The sequence below is a fragment of the Ranitomeya variabilis genome, chromosome 2 (genome assembly GCF_051348905.1).
Source record: "Ranitomeya variabilis isolate aRanVar5 chromosome 2, aRanVar5.hap1, whole genome shotgun sequence".
NCBI classification, from domain to species: domain Eukaryota; kingdom Metazoa; phylum Chordata; class Amphibia; order Anura; family Dendrobatidae; genus Ranitomeya; species Ranitomeya variabilis.
In genome coordinates, this window is record NC_135233.1 from 1,033,059,005 (window position 1) to 1,033,071,930 (window position 12,926).

Genomic DNA, 12,926 nt, shown 5'->3' on the forward strand with positions numbered 1-12,926 from the left:
AAAGAAGGCTTGGGGGTGTAATGTTAATAAGTCAATGAAGTCCATGGTTCATTTATTGTCACACAAAAGCTCTGTCAACAGCATTTCACAAATTTCAGGAAGCAACCTGAGATGCAAGTATAAGGCCAATATTTGTCAAAAGTGGTGCAGCTCAACTACTGTCAGGAGGAAATTTTGAAATTGCTTGTTTTTGGTGCCACTAAATGACTAACAGCTAGTTAAAGCTGATCTTTGCATACTCATACATATTAGATTTAGGGTACTGTCACACTCTGCAACTTTCCAACGATCACGACCAGCGATATGATGTGGCCGTGATCGTTGGAAAGTCGTTGTGTGGTCGCTGGAGAGCTGTCACACAGAGCGCTCTCCAGCGACCAACGATGCCGAAGGCCCCGGGTAACCAGGGTAAACATCGGGTTACTAAGCGCAGGGCCACGCTTAGTAACCCGATGTTTACCCTGGTTACCATCATAAAAGTAAAAAAAAACAAACAGTACATACTCACATTCCGGTGTCCGTCAGGGTCCCTTGCCGTCTGCTTCCCGCTCTGACTGAGTGCCGCTGTAAAGTGAAAGCAGATCACAGCGGTGACGTCACCGCTGTGCTGTGCTCTTACTTTACGGCCGGCAGTCAGTCAGAGCGGGAAGCAGACTGCGAGGGACCTGACGGACACCGGAATGTGAGTATGTACTGTTTGTTTTTTTTTACTTGTACGATGGTAACCAGGGTAAACATCAGGTTACTAAGCGCGGCCCTGCGCTTAGTAACCCGATGTTTACCCTGGTTACAAGCGAACGCATCGTTGGATCGGTGTCACACACACCGATCCAACGATGACAGCGGGAGATCCAGCGACGAAAGAAAGTTCCAAACGATCTACTACGATGTACGATTCTCAGCAGGGTCCCTGATCGCTGCTGCGTGTCAGACACAGCGATATCGTATGGATATCGCTGGAACGTCACAGATCGTACCGTCGTAGCGACAAAAGTGCCACTGTGAGACAGTACCCTAATGCAAGCCAAACTGTCCAACCATCTAATGTGTATAGCAGGCCTCCCAACTCTCTGAGCAGATAAGGAAGAAGGATAGGATGTATTGACGCTATACAACCAATCAATTTGTTATTTTTGGAGATCAGAGACCTCCAGATGTTTCTTGTAGTAGCTTTCTTTTAATGTCCCCATACTGAACGTTTGCATTGTCAGCACAAGCAACCCAAGCAAGCATGCAAGTGAATGTGGGATGAGGGGGGTCAGGAGAGCTAACAGTCAACAATCAGTATGTTTTTGAAGTGTTGGAGTGAGCCAGAGAACCTAAAGGAAAATCACACAGACAAAGAGAGAACATACAGACTCCATGCAGATGTTTATCTTGATTACATTCAAACAAAATGAGCCAACCTGTTGCCCAAAGTTTCTTAACCCCTTTCTGCCAGCTGACGTAATAGTACGTCAGCTGGCAGATCCCCTGCTTTGAGGTGGGCTCCGGCAGTGAGCCCACCTCAAAGCCGCGACATGTCAGCTGTTTTGTACAGCTGACATGTGAGCGCAATGAGTGCGAGTGGAATCGCGATCCGCCCGTGCCCATTAACTAGTTAAATGCCGCCGTCAAGCGCTGACCTCGGCATTTAACTAGTGCTCTCACCGCTGACCCCCGTCACATGATCGGGGGTCATCGGCGCATTGCCATAACAACCAGAGGTCTCCTTGAGCACTGCCTCTATGTAGCAGAGGCGATCGAGTTGTGCATGCTTCTAGCCTCCTATGGAGGCTATTGAAGCATGCCAAAATTTAAAAAAAAATATTTAAAAATATAAAAAAATAAAAAATATATAAAAGTTTAAATCACCCCCCTTTCGCCCCAATCAAAATAAAACAATAAAAAAAAATCAAACATACACATATTTGGTATCGCCGCGTTCAGAATCGCCCGATCTATCAATAAAAACAAAGGATTAACCTGACCGCTAAATGGCGTAGCGAGAAAAAAAATCAAAACGCCAAAATTACGTTTTTTTTGGTCGCCGCGACATTGCATTAAAATGCAATAATGGGCGATCAAAAGAACGTATCTACACCAAAATGGTATCATTAAAAAAGCCAGCTTAGCACGCAAAAAATAAGCCCTCACCTGACCCCAGATCACGAAAATTGGAGACGCTACGGGTATCGGAAAATCCCCCATTTTTTTTTTTAACAAATTTTGGAATTTTTTTTCACCACTTAGATAAAAAATAACCTAGACATGTTAGGTGTCTATGAACTCCTAATGACCTGGAGAATCATAATGGCCGGTTAGTTTTAGCATTTGGTGAACCTAGCAAAAAAGCCAAACAAAAAAAAAGTGTGAGATTGCACTTCTTTTTCAATTTCATCACACTTGGAATTTTTTTCCCGTTTTCTTTTACAGGGCATGGTAAAACCAATGGTATTGTTCAAAAGCACATCTCGTCCTGCAAAAAATAAGCCCTCACATGGCCATATTGACAGAAAAATAAAAAAGTTATGGCTCTGGGAAGGAGGGGAGCAAAAAACGAAAACTAAAAAACTGAAAAAGCTTCGGGGGTGAAGGGGTTAAAGATGAAGCAGCCTTGCACTCTCTCTATAGTGCATGGGTGTACAACCTGTGGGTCTACAAGTGTTGGGAATAATAATAATAATAATAATTTTTTTTCATATAGTGCCAACATCTTCAACTTACTGCATGCTTTAATTGGAGCTGGAGAGAACCACAGGCGGGAAACTCCTACATTAGTGGATCTTTATGTTCAGAAAGTTTCTCAGGATTAGAGATGAGTAAATAATTTGAAACTTGAATTCATCAGTTTTGCTAGATTTTTTTAAAACACTAATTTGCCACAAATTGAAAGCACTGCTGCCCCGAAAAGCCATGTATAACACTCTGAAGTTTCCTAAGACTATCAAAACACTGTCAAGCTCTTTTACCCAACACAGCTTTACTAATATATATATATAAGTGAAAACATAGTGTACATGACTGCTGGTAAATGAAAGGTAACTTGTTATAACCAACAGCTTGTTTCTCCGACACTAGTCTTCTTCACTGCTGTGCTGTCATGTACACTATATGTCTACTTTCTTAGGTATATTATGGCTTTCTCACGCTATCAATGTGGCTAATCTATGAGTAAGGCAAGGTTCAAATCATGTTTACCCCTACGTTGAGTGGATTCATCTGGGCTAAAGTCCAAACTCCCGCAAAATAGGATCCAGGAGTATGTGTTGACAGGGCCATTCACTATAATAATAAAGATGAAGTGACAGCATACTCTGTCATTTATTTGCAGCCAACATCATCTACTACATCTTGTTACTCGCCTTAACTAGGTATGTATGACCCAAAATGATGCACAACCGTGCACACTGTAACTACTTTTGCATCATTACTATCAAATACACCATCATCACATTCCATTTTTGGGGATTTGGTCATAAGTCCCGATGGAGCCACTCAACAGAGATTTAAACGATATGCCATCATAGTTGAAAACAAGAGTGGTTACTTTAGGTGATTTGCGCAAAGCAAATTGCCAATTTTTCATAATCTCTGGATTCAGTAAACTACTAATGATTCAATTGGAATTCACTCATCTCAGAATATATTATGGCTAAATGAGTCCCAGAGATTTATGATAAATATGATGCTTGGGATAAGTATTACAATGTAGAATAAGAAACCGTGACTTAATGATAGGTGGCTGATGAGTCAATCTTTGATAATTCAACATAAGCATATAGCAATATACATGTAATGTAGATCCTTAGATCCTAACAAGAATCTTATAATCCTTACACTAACATCCAGATTCCATACAAATGCTTTTGCATGAAATGCTTCTGGAGCGCCCCCAGGAACAGGGCAGTGGGGTACTCGGTACCGGGTCCGTCTGTCTTGGTTCTGGGGATGTCACGGTGGCCCGACCCGGTCCGTGGCCCTGCTAAGGGGCGCCCAATTAAAGGTGATGGAAGTTTGTCAAATGTTCGTGACGCCACCTGTGGTGTTCGGTCAGAGTGACCGATGCTGCTAGGGGTCCGCTGGGGTGATGGAATGGCATCTAGATGGTATACCTTCCCACAGGTGAAGTATGTCCCCAGGGCTTCCCAAGATGTGTAAATGGTGGACGTTGTAAGGCGCAATGAATAATGAGGACACAAAGGTTGCAGTCTCTTTACCTTTTTACTGAAGACTTCAGCGTCCACAGTCCAGAGTACTGCTAACAGGGCTGGCCGAGACCGGCCGGTCCGAAGGCACATCCAGAGTTCCCCTTTGCAGGTGGAAATCAGTAGCCTTCCTACTAGCGCCTATGTGTTGTAGTACCTTCCATTCTGAGCACCACGGAATAGTCCTCACAACTGTCGTATCTGTTTCTGATGTTCTCTCTCCGTCCCCCAGATGGTATGGATAGGACGCACCCGTATGACAGGGTAGGCCTGGAGCTATTTTATAGGGACCCTAGAGATGCCCCTCTCCCACAATTGCCTCCGTTGTCTTCATTAGGTGTAAAGGTTGGACAGCCAACTTGGAATTAACTGCCCTGCCGTAGTTCAGAGTAATGCGTAGAGCCAATCACTCCCTTGGCGTTCCGGCCGCCGGCTACGCGCCTCAGAAGGATGTTGCCGAACTTAAGGCAGGACTCCTCCCGGTATTATCTCCTTAGTGCTGTGATCTCGTTTCTCACTTCTCCACAATATACTTCGCTTCTTGTCCTTTCTTAGGATGCTGCCGCAATGAAGTGCAGGCGCAGCTCCGTAATGCTCTATCTCGTGCTAGGCCGCTGTCAGGATCCCACCCCTGACAGGTCCTCCCTGGGTCTCCCCAGTCAGCTTTCTGTTCTAACTTCCTATCCGACCCCCAGTTTACCCGAGTGTGAGGAGTGGCGTAATAGATAGAACCCTTTTCTCCCCCTGGTGGCCGGAATGTGAAGTGTAGTGTGTGACTGTGATACCTGGTCAGGTGAACTCTTTTAGTACAATCAGACGTACCATCACCACCCTGGTGGGAGAGTGACAATACTGCACGACCAGGACTCTGGGGTGCTGCACTTCATGTCCAAAACATTACAATTTCATCTGCTCATGTAGCTGATGTCCTTTGCAAGTTAGTTTTGTTTTTTGAACATAGTCATGTGTGAAATGGTTTTTGGCATTTAGTATTATTTCACCATTTGTACGATTTTCGAAATGATTTTTCACAGAACTCTCAATATGATTATAAATTTCATACTTTTATTCTGGATAATTTATCTTCCCGGAATAATAGCAGGTGTGATGACAACAGATCACAACACACCTTTAACAATGTCACAACAATTCTAGGTTTCAGACATTCTTTTGACTTGATCCACTTCGCTCACTCGCACCTATCAGTAGCTATACAAGTCATTTCGTACCTAACGGTTGTCAAAACAAGAATTGTCTATGAGATTCTCAAAAAATGAATTTTGCTTGACATTTATTCTAAACCAACATTAAAGTCCATGAATATTATACCGAACATCAATGTGTGAAATCTTTTTTCATGCTCATGTGCGCAAACTGAAGTGTAATGATGACAATCGTTATTATTTCTTAATATCATTTGTTTGCAAAATGTTTTATGAGATTAATGGAATAAGTCTGCTTTTTTTTACAAATTCGAAACAGTGCCACTCCTACCTTTAGTCTGTAACTGTTTTTGCGGCTCAGTTCAATGACTTAAATAGTACAAAACTAAACACATCTGTCAATTCCTTCTGGGGCAAATGTTGGACTTTTTCATATCTAACACTGTACGTTTAAAAGTTTCCATCAGACTTAAAAATTTAGAAATTGAACTTTAACGAACATGGCTCATCCATAAATTGGCTATGTGTGTACAACCATACACAGCTATGAATAAGTGTTGCTGACCCGAAATGCGTAAGCTTATCCTCAATCATTTTTATCTTTTTGCTTTTCCTCACCATGTTTTTAATTGCACAGTAAAAGTTATGTTTTAACATTTTCCAATTGGTGCTAGAGTCCAGACCTCATGGATCCTTCTTCCATTTCTGACCTGGATACCAGCCTGGTGTGTTCCTACACTCCTTGCACCACATCTTGGTCAATCATGGTCTACCAGGGCTCCTATGTAAATACAAGTGGTTTTCACACTGAATTGTACTCCCTGGACGGTGAGCTGAATCATGTTTTATCCTTCCTTACAGCAGATGTAACTGCAATATCAAATTCATGAACTTTAAGCACTACATTTATATCAGTGGAAGAGTGTGAGAACCTTGTATTCAATAAATTCCTACAGTAGCAAACCCTGGAGAATTCTATGATTATTTTCTAGCAGATTCATATAAATTTGCAAGACAAAACCTCTACATGCATCTACATGAATTTGAAGGCACACAAAAGTACAGCACAGACCCATAGTTGTCATCCCTTATGGAATCAGTGAAATTTGATTAAAAAATGGAGGAAGTTTACTTTTTCTTTCTTTACATAGAGTGGCACAACAAGCTTGATGCTCACAGATCTCATATAGTCAGCTATGATAACAGAACCGCAGCCCACCATGAACTTTGGACTAAGGGTGAGCCCATCTCCCACAATTCACAAAATCAGTCAAATGTGTTTAAAACGGAGAAACAACACTTACAAAGTGGCACCACAGGCTTGATGATTACAGAGTCGTATAAATACTACCAATAACTTAGGAGTAGTGAAGCACAAACCTCAAGATATTAAAATTTGAGAGATTCAATAGAATTTCAGCTAGCATCACATTTTTCAATACAAGTCCAAAGTCCCCCCAATTGCCAGTAAAAGTGGTCTCTTCAAATACCAGAGCATGATGAACAGATGGCTGGGTGGGGGTTAAAAATAATAAAATGTTATACTATGTTAAGAGATCATTTCATCGTCAACTTGTTTAACTGTTAACAATAACAGTAATTTTGACCTGGGGTGCTTTAATTCTTACATGCCACTGTAGCTTTCCACACAGGGGTGGCTGCCTAGTTCTCCTTACTATTATTTATTACTAGATGGAGGCCCGATGCTAACGCATCGGGAGGGTGGTGACGTCCCGATGAAGGCAGGCTTTGCAGCACTGAGAATCATCCCCAAGCCCCATATAATGCTGCATAATGGTTGATTTATGGCCCCATAAGATGCTCCATAGAAATATGTGCCCCATATAATGCTGCATAATAGTTGATTATGGCCCCATAAGATGCTCCATAGAAACATGTTCCCCATATACTGCTGCTGTGGTAAAACAAAAAATTGACATACTCACCTCTTGTCCTGAGCAGGCCCCCGGCACTTGCAGTATTCACCTCGCCCTGTTCCAGCACTGGGCACTGCTCCATCTTCCACGTCCTCTGCAGTGACTGTTCTGGTAGACAACGGCACGCACTAACCACGTCATCGCACCCTCTGACCTGAATGCCACAGCCAGAGGACGCGGAAGACTGAGCGGCATGCTGCGGTGGAACAGGGACAGGTGAATATCGGTATGCTCACCCTCCCCCATTGTACTCACCTGCTCCCGGCACGGTCCCTGGCAGCTTCTCACTGACATATGGTCTCCAGGAGCTGGAAGCTTCTTCCTATGTTCATCAGTCACATCGCACCGCTCATTACAGTAATGAATATGCTCTTCACCCCTATGAGAGGGGAGTTGCATCCATATTCATTACTTTAATGAGTGGTACCACTTGACCGCTGAACACAGGAAGAAGCCAGTGCCAGACAAGCAGGGATATGCAGAGACGTGCCTGGAGCAGGTGAGTATGGACCCGGAATGACCCGCTGCTGGTACCACACAAGGGCCTGGTATCACCAGCGAGTGCCATATTGGAATACCCATCACTTGGGTATTCCAATATGGCAGTCGGCATACTTCCGATGCAGCGCGGTGGATTGTGGGATTCGAGGACGTCCAAATAGAAGTGGATGACAGAGAATTTAAGGCAATTATATAAATAGATTATAGCACCATTTATTCCATGGCGCTTTACATGTGAGGAGTGGTATACATAAAAACAAGTACAATAATCTTAAATAATACAAGTCACGACTGGTACAGGAGGAGAGAGGACCCTGCCCGCGAAGGCTCACAATCTATAAGGGATGGGTGAGGAAAAAGTAGGTGAGGGTAGAGCTGGTCGTGCAGCAGTTTGGTGGACCCAGTCTTGCCCTGCCCTTATATATTTGGATATCTGCTGAATCAGAGTGAGGTGAACTACAAGAGTTAGGTACTGTCCCGATTTGGTACACCATGGTGGCATGGAATCTTCCCTTTTTTGATCAAAATAGAATTAACTAAGTACCCTATATTGTTTACAAGTACTGTCACTATTCACTTAATAATTGTAGAGTTTTGCTCATTTTATTTTTATCTTAAGTTCTCATTTTGCTATATTTTTATTTTTGATCTATAGTATGGTTGTTCCAATGGATCCTTTCTCTGAATGTAATACTGTTCGATTAGGACTGGTAACAAAAGACTGGATGTGTCCCAAGCACTCTCTATTTAGTCTATGAACTACAGAGGCATAATAAATGTACTATTCTGCAATATGATTTTAGATCAAGATGTAGAAAGGGGGTCTAGGAGTTTAGCTGATGGTCTGATATATTGTATACCAAGGGAGGACATATAATTGGTGCAACCTGTGCAGCCGAACAGGTGTCCAAGAAGTAAAGGGGCTCCAAAACCTGTGGATTTATTCATAATAATGAGCTATAGGACTGCATAGGGCCCATGAATTGTTCTTGTTCAGGTGCTCAGTGCTATATACCAAGCTGTCTCACTACTCATATTAGTCCTTTAGCTATATTGTTTGATGTGGGTAAGGGGCATCTCTTACACTGAGGCTAAAAAGCTCCAAGCGACACCTCTATTTTTGAAATTCGGGATGGTGATAGGTTAGCTATAGTTAAAGTGTCAGAATTATGAAAATTTAATTTCTTAACTCAGTAGCTAATTAAAATTGGACATAGAGCAGTAGTTAAAGACAAGACAATTTATTCATGAACGTATGGCGGTCATCAATGAGTGAATAAAGTAGAAATATATGAACACTACGCAATGGAACAGTTGCAATAAAGAACCTTCATTCTGATCATACAGTACCTCTGCAAGTCTCTGGAGCTCAATTAGACCATTGTAACTTTTATAGACGCAGGATTACTGCAGGAACACCACACAGTGCAGCCATAGACCAGCTGTAGGCTGTAAACTGGATCCACACATGAACAGCAGTTGCACTTTCGAACCTGTTTTACTACCCAAAGCTGCTTTGAGCTGTAAAATAGTCCACAATTTGGAAATGAACAACTCTCTTCTATAATTCTACATGTTAAAAATTACATTATGTTACAAAAGAATGAATCGAGGTACCACTGATTTTTTACGTCCATGGGATTTTTCATAAAGCTATAATATTTTTTGATATCACGCGTTCAAATCTAAAAATAATATAACCAAGGGTTATAAGATATATTTACAAATTTCATTCTAGCCTGGAAGTTTATACATTTTTCAGAGGTTTCATATTAGCAAAATAAAAAAAATAATAATTAATATTATTTCTCTATACAACATAATTACCAATTATGCAAATCCACATAGACGATTGTGTCAATTTACTTGTTTTCTTGTCTTTTTTTGTCAAATTATTATTATTTTTTTAAGCATAACATATTCAACAGGATGCATACAAAAAAATCCCAAATTATAGTTTAGAATAGGATTATGTGAGGCAATAAAACCCTGTTGTAATAGGGTAAGTGGGTGTCATAAAATAACCCCCCTTTTAGAATGAGCAAAGAGCTGCTAAGGGACCTTTTAACATAGAGAGGAGGAAAGGTTGTCACTAGTGATGAGAGAGTATACTCGTTGCTCGGGTTTTCCTGAGCACGCTCGGGTGGTCTCCGCGTATTTGTGAGTGCTCAGAGATTTAGTATTTGTTGACTCAGCTGCATGATTTATGGCTGCTAGCCAGCCTGAGTACATGTGGGGGTTGCCTGATTGCTAGGGAATCCCCACATGTATCCAAGCTGTCCAGCAGCCGCAAATCATGCAGCCGAAGCGACGAAAACAAAATCTCCAAGCCACCAAAATCACCCGAGCAACAAGTAGACTCGCTCATCACTAGTTGTCACTCACATGGTCACCTACATGGTCACCCACATGGTCAGCATGGTTGCTCTGTGGTTAGCACTGTTGCCTTGCAGCACTGGAGTCCTGAGTTCAAATCCCACCAAGGACAACATTTGTAAGTAGTTTTTATGCTTTCATGGGTTTCCTTCGGGCTCTCAGGTATCCTCCCACTCCCACACCCCAAAGACATATGATAGGGAATTTGATGATGAACCCCATTGGAAATAGCAATGATGATGACTGTAAAGCGCTGTGGAATATGTAGGTGCTATATAAACAAAGCATAATAATACTGATCATCTTCCAAATTGTGATGACACTGATGTGTTCTCTTGCCATACTGTTACATGGATGCAGAGGATAGCCCATATACTGTATATCCAAACATACACATTAGATGGCTGTTGGCTAAACGATACTTTGGCCAATTGTTTTAGCTGGCAGCTGACTATACAGGTGAGCTCATTAGATAAAGTCTTCCTGTGTCCTGTATGAGAAAACTGCCAGCTGATAAGTTGTACAGAAACTTATCTTGGAGAGAACAATGCGATCAGTAGACTGAAATCAGACATGTGTGATGGACATCTCTCCAGGCCATCAGTCTGCTGGCGCTCCCATACAAAGTAGCCAAGCAGCCAAAATGTAGGGTGAAAATAAAAATAAAATTAATTAACCCTTATCTTGTTGTTTTCCCATTTGACAGTCATTTACATTCTCTTTGGCTCTTTCACTCCATGACATGACTTCCATTGTTGACTTGGCCTCTTGGTCAAATCAATGATGGAGGCCAAAGCATAGAATCAAGTGGCTAAAGAGGATGTGCATCATGAGAAATGATAAAAGAAGAGGTGAAGGGGACTGGAGAGCGGGCTGCTGTTGTAATGGGATGGCTGGACCCAAGAGTGGTGAAGTTTTTTAAACTTTTGCCTGGCCCTCTATAGTTCAGTAACATGGTGGCTACAGCTGGCTACCATTTTGCTGAATTTGTGAAGTGTGAATTCCAAATAAAATATCCTTGAGAATAAATATTTTTGAAAAATTTGAGGAAATATTCAAATTCACTCTTCTCTAGTAATGACATGTCTTCACTGAACAGCCCCTTAAACTATTTTTTTGTTGTATCAAAGTTTTAAGGCCAGATACATTAAAAGTTTAAAAAGTGCACATTTTTTAACATATTTTTTAAAATTTTCATTTCTTTTCTTAATTGGTCGGCGTTCATAGCAAGTGACCATTTCTGCTATACACAGGCGATCTGATCATCGAATGTGCGCAGCAGAGGTGATCAGACAACTGCAGCTTCTAGTCTCCCATGGAGACTATTGAAGCATGGAAAAAGTAAAAAAAAGTTTTTAAAAATATAAAAAAATAAAAAGATATAAAAGTTCAAATCACCCCCTTTTCCCCCATTCAAAATAAAGCAATAAAAAGAATACACATATTTGGTATCGCCTTGTTCAGAATCACCCTGTCTATCAATATCAAAAACTAATTAACCCGATCGCTAGTGTTGAGCATTCCGATACCGCAAGTATCGGGTATCGGCCGATATTTGCTGTATCGGAATTCCGATACCGAGATCCGATATTTTTGTGGTATCAGGTATCGGTATCGAAACAACACTAATGTGTAAAATAAAGAATTAAAATAAAAAATATTGCTATACTCACCTCTCCGACGCAGCCTGGACCTCACCGAGGGAACCGGCAGCGTTGTTTGCTTAAAATTCGCGCGTTTCCTTCCTTACGTGAAGTCCCGGCTTGTGATTGGTCGCGTGCCGCCCATGTGGCCGCGACGCGACCAATCACAGCAAGCCGTGACGTAATTTCAGGTCCTTCAGGATTTTAAAATTACGTTCCGGCTTTGTGATTGGTCGCGTCGCGGTCACATGGGCGACGCGACCAATCACAAGCCGTGACGTCACGGGAGGCTGGACACGCGCACATTTTAAAATGCGAGCTTGTCCTGCCTCCCATGACGTCACGGCTTGTGATTGGTCGCGTCGCCCATGTGACCGCGACGCGACCTATCACAAAGCCGGAACGTAATTTTAAAATCCTGAAGGACCTGAAATTACGTCACGGCTTGCTGTGATTGGTCGCGTCGCGGCCACATGGGCGGCACGCGACCAATCACAAGCCGGGACTTCACGTAAGGAAGGAAACGCGCGAATTTTAAGCAAACAACGCTGCCGGTTCCCTCGGTAAGCTCCAGGCTGCGTCGGAGAGGTGAGTATAGCAATATTTTTTATTTTAATTCTTTCTTTTACACATTAATATGGATCCCAGGGCCTGAAGGAGAGTTTCCTCTCCTTCAGACCCTGGGAACCATCAGGAATACCGTCCGATACATGAGTCCCATTGACTTGTATTGGTTTCGGGTATCGGTATCGGATTGGATCCGATACTTTGCCGGTATCAGCCGATACTTTCCGATACCGATACTTTCAAGTATCGGACGGTATCGCTCAACACTACCGATCGCTAAACGGCGTAATGAGAAAAAAATTAAAAACACCAGAATTACGTTTTTTTTTTGGTTGCCGCTGCATTGCAATAAAATGCCTTAATGGGTGATCAAAAGATAGTATCTACACCAAAATGATATCAATAAAATGTCTGCTCAGCGCACAAAAAAATAAGCCCTCACCCTGCCCAAGATCACGAAAAATGGAGATTGTACATGTCTTGGAAAATAGAGCCTTTTTTTTTTCTTTTTTTTTACCGAAGTTTGGATTTTCTTTTCACCACTTAAAAAAA